Raw genomic sequence first — 8,944 nt, forward strand, 5'->3', positions numbered from 1 at the left:
ATATCTGTGCACCTAACAAGTGTGCTACAAGATACCTGAGGCAAACCCTTGCAAAACTGAAGGGAGAAACGGATGTATCTACAATAAAGGTACACCACTCACATCAACAGATAGAACAACCAGACAGAGGATCAACAAGAAAAAAGATAATTAACTAACTAGACCTAAAAACACTTATATCCCTGGTATGATTCCATCCTGTAGGGCTGTTCTCTGGAACAGCGGTTTTCTATCTCTGTCTGACTGCTCTCCCACCTAAGTGCATGCTAGCACCCGATGGAAGATTTGATGGACATGGACATGAGCTCCCTGAGGCCCCAGAACTATTTTTTTGATTGGGAACTAAAGGCTGACCAAGATTATCACTTTAGGGTGGATAGTGATGAAAATGAGCACCAGTTATCTTTAAGAGTGGTCAGTTTAGGGGCTGGTACAAAGGATGAATTGCATGTTGTTTAAGCAGAGACAATGAATTATGAAGGCATTCCAATTAAAGTAACACTGGCAACTTTGAAAATGTCTGTACAGCCAATGGTTTCCCTTGGAGGCATGAAAATAAATCCTGTTGTCTTTTGTTTGAAGTGTGGTTCCAGGCCAGTGCATATTAGTGGACAGCACTTAGTAGCTGTGGAGGAAGATGCAGAGAAAGAAGATGAAGAGGAGGATGTGAAACTCTTAAGCATACCTTGAAAGTGATCTGCCCCTGGAAGTGGTAGCAAGATTCCACAAAAATAGGTAAAACTTGCTGATAAAGATGATGATGATGATGAAGATGAAGATGATGGTTAACATGATGTTGATGATTTTGATGAGGAGGAAACAGAAGAAAATCTTCAGTGAAAAAAATCTATCAGAGAAACCCCAGCCAAAAATGCAGAAAAGTCAAACCAGAATGGAAAAGACTCAAAACAATCAATATCAAAATCAAAAGATCAACACACAGCAAATGGACACAGAGAGCGGACAACTGGGTGGGGGGAGGGGAGGTGGGAAAGGGGAGAGAAATTAAAAAAATAAATAAATAAATAAATTTTTAAAAAACGTCCAGAATCCTTCAAAAAATAGGAAAAAGTTCCTAAATCACTGAAGGGATCTAGTTCTGTAGAAGATATTAAAGCAAAAATGCAAGCAAGATAGGAAAAGGTGGTTCTCTTACCAAAGTGGAAGTCAAATTCAATTACATGAAGAACTGCTTCTGGATGACTGACCAGGAAGCTATTCAAGATTGCTGTCAGTGGAGGAAGTCTCTTTCAGAAAATATCTTAAACCGTTGGTTAAAAATTTCTGTCTTATTTCATTTCTGTAACAGTTGATATCTGTCTGTCCTTTCTATGATGCAGAGTGAGCACTTTCCCTGCTATGTCTGATAAATGTTGTCCAGATTCCTTTCCAAGAATGTTATCCAAAATTCCTATTTAAAAAAAAACAAGGAGTTCAAAACACCTATTTAGTTTTTAAATGTGGAACTGCACCCTTTTCTTGGTTTTAAGTATGTATAGAGGGTTATGATAGGACGTAGTAGTAGTGGTCAGTCAAATGGAAATGGTGGGGACAAAATTTATGTATGATATAAACTCAGTATTTTAGCAATGTTTAAAAATAAAAGAAATATACAGGACATTGTTCCACAAATCAGCAAGATGTAAATTCTTGGATCTCTCCGCAGAGCAAAGGGGGTGCTTTGATGACACCTTGATTTGGACTTTTCCCTAGCCTCAATACTAAGAGCCAAGAAATTCCCATTGTTGAAGCCAACCCCATGCATGGTATTTGCTTGAGCAATCAAGAAATCCAAAACAGATTTTGGTACCAGGAAAGTGGAGTCCTGCTGAAGCAAATACCAAAATGTAGAAGCAGCTTTGGAACTGGGTAATAACTAGATGCTGGAAGAATTATAAGGTGCTATATAGAAAAAGGCTAGACTGCTTTCAAATGACTGTTGGTAAAAATCAGAATGCTAAAGGCACTTCCAAAGAGCCTTAGAAGGAAATGATGAATGCGTTATTGGAATCTGAAGGAAAGGTATTCCTTGTTTTAAAATGGAGAGAACTTGGATAAATTGAGTTCTGATGTCAGACGGAAGGCAGAACTTGGAAGCAATGAGCTTGACTATTTAGTTGAAGACATTGTCTAGCTAAGTATGGAAAGTACAGCCTGGATTTTCATTGTAGCTTTTAGTAAAATGTGAGAGGAAAGCAATAAGCTGAAATTGATTTGTAAGAACAAAGAAACCAGAAATTGATGTTTTGGAAATTTCTGAGCCTATCCACATTGTATACTCCATGATTAGGGCCAAAACTAGTTTATGAGAGGTCTTCTTGAGCTTTCAGAAGCACGTTCTCAGAGAAGATGGCTCCATATAATGGTTTCATTGAACATAGAACCAGTCAGCCATTTCAATGGAAGTCAAGATTGGAAATGTAGTTATGCATGAAAGATCTGTGGAAAGTTCTGTTGTCTGATGTTTGGATCCATTGAACTATATGCAAAGCTGACAAGTAATTTTTGTGAAATTTCTTTCAGTGAACTACTGCCAGCAAGAACAGAAAGGCACAAAGAATGGACAAATTGAAGGAAGAATGGGCAGAAACATGGAAGCCAAGTCTGGACCAAAGATATATCCTCTGGACAAGAGAGGGGACCTACACATGTGTTCAAAAAGGGTGCATAAACCCCATCACTTGGAGGGGACAGTTGACCCTCCCATGCACTCAGAGGTGGCATGACTTCTGCCCCAATGTTCGGGTAAAGTGCTGCCACCACAATGCTCAGAGATCGTGGGGACTGTGCCACAGGGTTTGTAGAGAGCCTTGACAATATCCTGATGTTCATAAAAGGTGGAGATTTCACCCTAGTTTTGGGGGATACTGTGGCCATCATACAAGCACTTAAATGGAGTGAGACTCCACCAGGCCTGGAGTAAAGAACATGGATCTACAGAAAACTCTCAGACTGAAATCTAATGGAGGTTGCCCTGCTGGATTGCAGATTGTTTGGGAGCAGTGATGTCTGTTTCCTTCCAATTTCTCCCTGTTAAAATGGTTACATCGATCCTCTGCTCATCTGTCCATTGAACATTGGAAAACTTGTTTTCTAGATTTCACAGGTTAACAGACCAGGGGGAATTTTGCTCCAGGACAGACCACACTTATAACCAGTTTTCATGTGACTACTTTCCATTGATTCTGAAACGACTTAAAGTCTTTGGTATGGTATAGTGGAGTGAATGTATTTTGCACATGGTGGAGAGAAAACATGTCTTTTGGTCCAAAGGGTGAAGTGTGGTGGTTTTCAGCCTTGTATCCCAGTCACGCATGTTCTTAAACTGAATCCATTCCTGTGAGTGTGAACCAATTAACAGGATATTTTGATGCAGTTACTACAGTTAAGATGTGGCCCAAAGTAATCAGGATGGGCCTTATCCTATTACTGAAGTCCTTTATACTCAGAGTGAGATCCAGTAGATAGAAAGCCACAGGAACCAAGAAGTTGAAGTTCTCTGGAACCTGGAAGGAACTGGAGAGTCCAGGGGAGGTGTCCATGCACATTGCCATGTGACAGAGAAGCCCAGGACCAAGAGGCAGCAAGCCCTGGAATTCCCATCATTAAAAAGGAAGAATCACCTTGATGACACCTTGATTTGGAGTATTTTGTAGCCTCAATATGGGAGCTAACAAATTCCCATTGCTTAAGCCAATCCATTGAATGGTATTTGCTTGAGCAGCCAAGGAAACTAAAACAGGGTTTAATATCTGGAATTTAAAACAAAAACCTGGGAGGCAGACTTGGCCCAATGGATAAGGCATCCGCCTACCACATGGGAGGTCCAAGGTTCAAACTCCGGGCTCCTTGACCCATGTGGAGCTGGCCCATGTGCAGTGCTGATGGGTGCAAGGAGTGCCCTGCCACGCAGGGGTGTCCCCCGCATAGGGGAGCCCCACATGCAAGGAGTGTGCCCCATAAGGAGAGTAGCCCAGTGCAAAAGAAAGTGCAGCCTGCCCAAGAATGGCGCTGCACACACGGAGAGCTGACACAACAAGATTACACAACAAAAAAACCACAGATTCCCAATGCTGCTGGTAAGGATAGAAGTGGTCACAGAAGAACACATTGTGAATGGACACAGAAAGCAGATAACTGGGGGGGGGGGGGGGATGGGGAGAGAAAAAAATAAAACAAAAACCTACAACTCAGCAACAAAAAGACAAACAATCCAATCAAAAACAGGGCAAAACGTGAATAGACAGTTCTCCAAAGACAGTATCCAAACAGCCAATAAACACAGGAGCAGATGGCCACCATCATTACCCATTTGTGTGATGCAAAGCAAAACTCAACGATACCAATTCACAACCACTAGAACAACTACAATTGGGGAAAAAAGAAAACAGCAGATGTTAGAATGTGGGGAACAGGAGCATTCATTCATTGTTGGTGGAACTGTAAAAAGGTACAGCTGTTGTTGAAAACATTTGGTGGTTCCCAGAAGTAAAGTATAGAATTATTGTATTATCCACAGTCCTGGTTTGAGTCTTTTGTGAATCTTAGAAAATTATGCTCTGAAGCTAACCCATTCTTGTGCATGGAAACCTACACTATGTGAGACCTATTTTATTAGATTTAGTTAAGGAACCTTGATTGAATTCCTTTGGGGTCTTTGGACTCTACCAGTGAGGCATGACTCAAGTAAGGTCTCTACCCTCTTTCTGGGTCTTATATAAACGGAGAACTGAAAACAGAAAAACACAGAGAAAGACAGGATTTTGCCCCTTTCATGTGAGAGAAAGGACTCTAGAACTGCCTACAGCAGCAGAAAGACAGAGCAGTCCTGAGCAGCTGAGAGAGACTCCAGAGGCTGGAATCACTGGAGAAGCTGGAAATTGTGGCACCCAAGAGTCAAGGCCCATGGATCAGCTCAAAGCTGAAGATAAGCTGGGCCTGGAGAAGAAGGCAGACAGAGACTGTCAGAGCAGCCATTGTGCAGGTGGCATGATTTCAGGATCTGCATTGACTTGAACATTTTCACAGCTGCAGAACTGTAAGCTTTTACCCTAATAAATCCCCACTGACAAAGTCAACCTGTTTCTGGTACTTTTGCATTGGCAGTTTTGGCAAACTAAAATACCTGGCAATCCCACTTCTAGGTATATTCCCCAAAGAATTGAAAGCAGGGACTCAAATAGTTATTTGGACACAATGTTTATAGCAGCATGATTGAGAATTACTAAAAGATGGAAACAACCCAAGTGTCCATCAGCTGATGAAAGGATAAATAAAACATGGTACATACATACAATGGAATATTACTCAGCCAGGAAAAGGAATGGAGTTCTCATTCATGGAACAAAACGAATGAACCTTAAAGATATCATGTTGAGTGAAATAAGCCAGTATATATACACACATGAGCATTATAGTCTATAACACAGGTAATGTTCTTCCACACATTTCATTGACTTGTAAGGTTTAGAGATATCTTCAGGTAAGTAAATGTACATCCACCTCATTATTATATTTTCCCATTATTTTTAATTATCACATAATATTCCATATAATGTCTGACTGTACTTTATTAAAATGTTCCTAGTTGATTAGCATGTACACAGCTATCTTCTATTTTGCTAATACAAGCCATTTACCCTTGTATAACTTTACATGCTTCCTTGTAGATGTGCACTTATTTTCATCAGTCAAGGTACATGAATATATAATAAAATTGTTGGTTCTAATAACAATGTAATTTTTCCAATCGATGCATATAGTCATCAAGTATTCACTGATGATGCATTATGATTCTGCTGAAAAATATCTTTACAGGTTTGCTATCCAACTGAAGCTGGCTAGTAAGATAGGGAATCAATAGATGCATCTGGAATCTGGCAAGAAGTCCACAGGAACATCAATAACCCCCAAGATGGCTGCTGGCAGACCCTCCCCAAGATTCTGCCATCCAGAACAAGATTTTCTCGGGAAGACAGGAGAAGCCCTGGATATTCCCCCAAGGACTTTATCATTGGACCCTCATGGGGGATTGATGGGGAGTAATCAATCAAAACAGTAAACAGCTGGAACTCTTCCCCTGCCATTAGAAATGGAGTGGGATAATTAAAGGCTCAAAAAGAAGGCACAAGGCCTGAGCTTGCCCTTGCCTTTGGTCCCCTGTTCCTGCCTCTGTGCCCTGCTCTTGCCCTTTTTTCCTCTACTATGATGGCCATGCAAGTAAACCTGGGTTTTTATAATCTCTAATGGAGAATTGTAGTCTATAAAACAGTCTGCTTTATCACTTTTCAACCCCTTCCTTTCTACCTGGGACCCATAATCTGTTATTTTCTCCCATTTCTCTTCCCTCCCTTGCTGAATAAATGACAGGTCTAACTCACCTGATGTGCTCTTGAAATTCATTTCTGCAGCATAGCCAAGAACCTAGACAAAATCCAGTAACACAACTAAACACAGTGTGAGAGTCTTGGGACTCTGGCCTTCTAAAAGAACCCTAAAATTTATTGGTGATTTTCTGGCCTCTGGTTGTTTCTCTGACACTGATGGAGACTTGGCCTTGGGCACAAGTGTTCTCTTAGGTAAAGGAGGATTGTTCTTTCAACCTGACAAAAGATCCTTTTCTCAAGAAGTGACAGCAGTAAGATAAGAAAAAAAAAAGGTGAGCAGAAAGGAAAACACCATCTCAATCCACATGGAAGACACGCTCCTCTTTCTTTAACCTTACTCTATAATGAACTCAGAGAAAGGAATCCAGGTCTCCTTACCTTAAGCCTTGTCTTTTTGTGTGTTTCTTCCTCCCACTTACCTATTACCTTGCAAGAATATTCCAAAAGTGTGATGGAAACTCTGCTTTCCTTAAATCTTCATTCTCCAGGCCTCCGGTTCACAGGACCTGGTAGGAATCCTGCAGGCTGCCATTTTCCTGCATCCTACTTCTCACCCACCCCATCCCCCTGGCAGCCCCTGCCCCAACCTGCCAGTCTCCACACTCTTTCCCATGGGGTCTACACTCACTGCCACCTGGAAGCTCACACTTAGTTTTCTGCTGCCTAGAATCTCGCACCTGCATCCTTACCATCCCCAACACTTCAGAACCATTTCTAGAAGTTTCCCAAAACCAGATAGTTATTTGAAAACAGCGTTACTTTTGTATATACTTGTGTATACAGGCAGCCATTGTGCTGGATCAGGGATCCGTCCTTCCAAATGTAATGTGGAATGACACCCAAATTCCGGAGCTGGCTGCTGTGCCTTGAGGAAGGTCCTGTAGCTCTAATACCATGGAGGTCATCTGGTCAGCCTCAGCTCCTGGTCATGCTGCTACTGCTGAAGTGCACATTTGCCCTGTGCAGTGCTCACACTCAGGTGTCAGATGGGCCTGGGAATGGTGCTTGTGAGCTTGGCACACAAACACTGGCTTGTTACTGTGAGGACAGTTTGTGCACTCAAATCATTAATAAGTTGATTCCATTTATGGCTGTTTCCATTACAGTTGAGAAAGATTTTCTTAAGCAATGAGAGATGTCTCATCCAATCAGATGAAGGCATTACATGGAGAAGTGATGATTTCTGCAGCAAAAGAGGGAATTATAATCACTAGTTCAGTCAGCCAGTGCCCACAGGGGAATTCATCTTGGCCGTCATGGGAGTTCCTGTTTTGCAGCCTGCCCTATGGAATTTGGACTTGGGCAACCCCATAGTTGTGTGAGATAATCTTATAAAAAGTCCTAGTATTTATAGGTATTTCCTGTCTGTTCTCTTTTCTTAGAGAACACTAAGTCAGTCCAGGAAGGTGGCTTGTGTGTTTGCTTCAATAAAACAGGAAAGACTCCCTGGCCCTGCTCACTGCTCCTGTGTATAAGGCACTGCCGCCCTGCAGGATTTCTCACTTGAAGGACCATGAGAGAGCAGGTAGAGCATTCAAACCACCACAGTACAAGAAAAAAGCAAAACTCAACTCCCTGACTGCATTAGAAAAAAGGATTTAATATGGTATTCAATTATAGTATTTGCTATTTACAAAAAATAAATATTATATCCATAAAATAGCTTATTTTTTTGGATTTATACACACAAAAAATCCAGTTATCCTCTTATCCCCTCGGATATACCTTCCACAAACCAGCACTCCTCTGGCTTGGCATGTTCAGTTTCGGGAGGGCTAACCTTGCTTACCAGGGGACCAAGGTTGACCCTGATGTTGGTAGCCTCTTAGTGCTTACTCTTTGGGAACTTGAGTCCCTTCTTATTCCTTCAAAGAATGGTGGAGAAGGCTCCTTTATTGGTGCTTGTCCCCATGGGAAAGTTCTCCTTGGTCAGGAGGAAATGATAGTTTCCTGATGAGCCCATTGCGTAAAAGACTTTGGCATTGTCAGGGATCCGCAGCTCTGGGGAGATGGGCAGAGGGGCGGTCAGGTGAGCTACTGGGGGCCACCAGCCACCCCACCCCTTCTGGTCCCCATGAGGGTCAGTGTGAGCCAGACAGATGAGTCACCCAGTCCAGATCCAGGACCACCAATGACGCCCCTGATGGACACCTGCCCAAAGGTAAGAATCAAGAGGTTTTGATCCCAAGGGATGTTTTCCAGAAAAGAACAGGCACCACCCTGGCAGCCTTGACCTAGCACTGTCAGAGAGCCCCCCACTCTGGGCACCCCATGCCCCGAGGTCTTCACTGAAGGTGACCTTAGAGCTGGAGCAAGCCTTACAGAAGGCAGACATGGCCCCCGAGTCCCACACTCCTTGTTCCAAGGCTAGTGGGGCCCAGGAAATGGCAGACAAGGCCAGGCCTCTTGAGCAGGCAGTCAGGCCTCCCTACCTGGGCACCTCACAGCAAGCAAGGACTTCCTCCCTCATCCTATTTTCACCTGCGTCCTCTGGCCTAAAGCCTTCTGTGAGGCCCTGCTGGGCTGGAATTCCTGCTCCTGCTCGAATGCGGGCCTCT

The 8,944-nt window shown here is 42.7% G+C and overlaps 1 pseudogene; it reads left to right on the top strand.

Moving 5' to 3' along the window:
• Nucleotides 1-227: 227 nt before the first annotated feature.
• On the top strand, nucleotides 228-1,313 carry LOC101444429 (nucleophosmin-like; annotated as a pseudogene).
• The last annotated feature ends 7,631 nt before the right edge of the window (nucleotides 1,314-8,944 follow it).

Source organism: Dasypus novemcinctus, chromosome 20 (assembly GCF_030445035.2).
Source record: "Dasypus novemcinctus isolate mDasNov1 chromosome 20, mDasNov1.1.hap2, whole genome shotgun sequence".
Lineage (NCBI taxonomy): Eukaryota > Metazoa > Chordata > Mammalia > Cingulata > Dasypodidae > Dasypus > Dasypus novemcinctus.